Raw genomic sequence first — 2,500 nt, 5'->3', positions numbered from 1 at the left:
CGAGAATCCTCAGCTGACTCTTTTTCTGTCCGAATAACTTGCTTTTATAGCTACGTGTAAGTTCATTCCCCTTTTGTCTACAAGACACCCCGTAAACAACGTACCCTTACATAGTGTCGCGTCACGTCATTATACATTTTTCAATTTATTCAATACAAATAAAGTAATATAAGCACAGATCAGGATCTGCACAGAAACCGGTGCTGGTATACTTTGGGGAGAGAATAGGAAACTTTTGGATTTAGATTATGCAGATGATATAGTTTTGATTTGTGATGGGCCAGAAGAGATGCAGAGAGTGTTGGACTGTTTGGTGAGTGAAGGTCGCAAGGTGGGTTTGGTTATTAATTGTGGAAAAACTGAAATAATCAATATGAATATGGAAAATGCGCAGGAATGTGTAATTGGAGGTATGGTTGTAAAGCATGTTGATAGGTTTAAATATTTAGGTACTTATTTAGCCAAAGATGGTTCTTTGAACTTTGAATTCGAGGAAAGGTTAAAGAAGGCTAATCAGGCAATGGGAATGCTTAAAAATATTTGGAATAATAACAATTTCTCTGTGCATACAAAAATCAAACTTTATAAGGTAATGGTTAGGAGTATCTTAATTTATGGACACGAGTCTTGGTACAGCACAGTGACTATGGAAAATAAATTCTTGGTGTTTGAAAATAAAGCACTTAGAAGAATATTAGGAGTTAACTGGTGGGAAAGGATACCAAACAGTAGAATTAGAGAAATAACGGGAGTGCAGCCGATCGATGAATATGTTAGATTCTCACGATGGAAGTGGCTAGGACATGTGTATAGGAGACAGGGAATAGTACGAGGTACACCAGGGTGGGTGGCACTTGGTAGGAGAGGTAGAGGAAGGCCAAAAGAGACGTGGGTGAGGACAATGAGACGGGAAGCTGGAGATGAGTGTTGGGGAGATCTTGAGGAGTTAGCACAAGATAGGATGTGGTGGTGTGAGTTCATCGAGGCCCTATGCATCCCCGAGGGTGCCACAGGAAATGATTGATTGATTGATTGATTGACTCTTACTTTCGACCTGTGATGGGCTGTGGATCACTGAGGGTCCCTGTTAGTCAAGTGACCACCATCGGGATTTTTTTAATATACCAGGGGTTACTGCTTCAGGAGGAAACTTGTGTACTTGTCCCACATGGGAGAGTTCCTTGTCTCGGTGGAGTGAACGGAACTAGGGCCTGATTGACTGCTGCCTACCTCAAAAGCGCCAGGCAAGGCTGACGCACCACCCCTAAACATCCACACTGTGCAGTGTGTAGTTTCCACGTTATGTCCACAGACTTCCCATTAACTCAATGTACCGGTTTATAATGTCATGCCGTAACTATTATTTTATTTGTTTACTTTCTCTTTCAGGTTACTCAGTCGGGTAGCTTATAGACAAAGTATTATAGAATGTGACTTTTCCTTTTCAGTTTTTCCTATGAAATTTCCATGTCAGTTTTTCCATGCTGCATGGTGGTTTTTCTCACTTTTTCCTGGAGGGTTTGGTGGTGGGGGGAGCCTTCTTGCTTTACTATCCTTATCTTTCAGCATGTAGAGTTAGATCTTGTAGTCATAGTCTTGCTTTACTATCCTTATCCTTCAGCATGTAGAGTTAGATCTTGTAGTCATAGTCTTGCTTTACTATCCTTATCCATCAGCATGTAGAGTTAGATCTTGTAGTCATAGTCTTGCTTTACTATCCTTATCCTTCAGCATGTAGAGTTAGATCTTGTAGTCATAGTCTTGCTTTATTATCCTTATCCATCAGCATGTAGAGTTAGATCTTGTAGTCATAGTCTTGCTTTACTATCATTATCCTTCAGCATGTAGAGTTAGATCTTGTAGTCATAGTCTTGCTTTACTATCCTTATCCTTCAGCATGTAGAGTTAGATCTTGTAGTCATAGTCTTGCTTTACTATCCTTATCCTTCAGCATGTAGAGTTAGATCTTGTAGTCATAGTCTTGCTTTACTATCCTTATCCTTCAGCATGTAGAGTTAGATCTTGTAGTCATAGTCTTGCTTTACTATCCTTATCCTTCAGCATGTAGAGTTAGATCTTGTAGTCATAGTCTTGCTTTACTACCCTTATCCTTCAGCATGTAGAGTTAGATCTTGTAGTCATAGTCTTGCTTTACTATCCTTATCCTTCAGCATGTAGAGTTAGATCTTGTAGTCATAGTCTTGCTTTACTATCCTTATCCTTCAGCATGTAGAGTTAGATCTTGTAGTCATAGTCTTGCTTTACTATCCTTATCCTTCAGCATGTAGAGTTAGATCTTGTAGTCATAGTCTTGCTTTACTATTCTTATCCTTCAGCATGTAGAGTTAGATCTTGTAGTCATAGTCTTGCTTTACTATCCTTATCCATCAGCATGTAGAGTTAGATCTTGTAGTCATAGTCTTGCTTTACTATCCTTATCCTTCAGCATGTAGAGTTAGATCTTGTAGTCATAGTTTTCTCTAACAAGCAGCCTCGAAAG

The sequence above is a fragment of the Coenobita brevimanus genome, chromosome 37 (assembly GCF_032717465.1).
Source record: "Coenobita brevimanus isolate Jiangsu-jjx chromosome 37, ASM3271746v2, whole genome shotgun sequence".
NCBI lineage: Eukaryota > Metazoa > Arthropoda > Malacostraca > Decapoda > Coenobitidae > Coenobita > Coenobita brevimanus.
Note: the sequence above shows the minus strand (reverse complement) of the source record.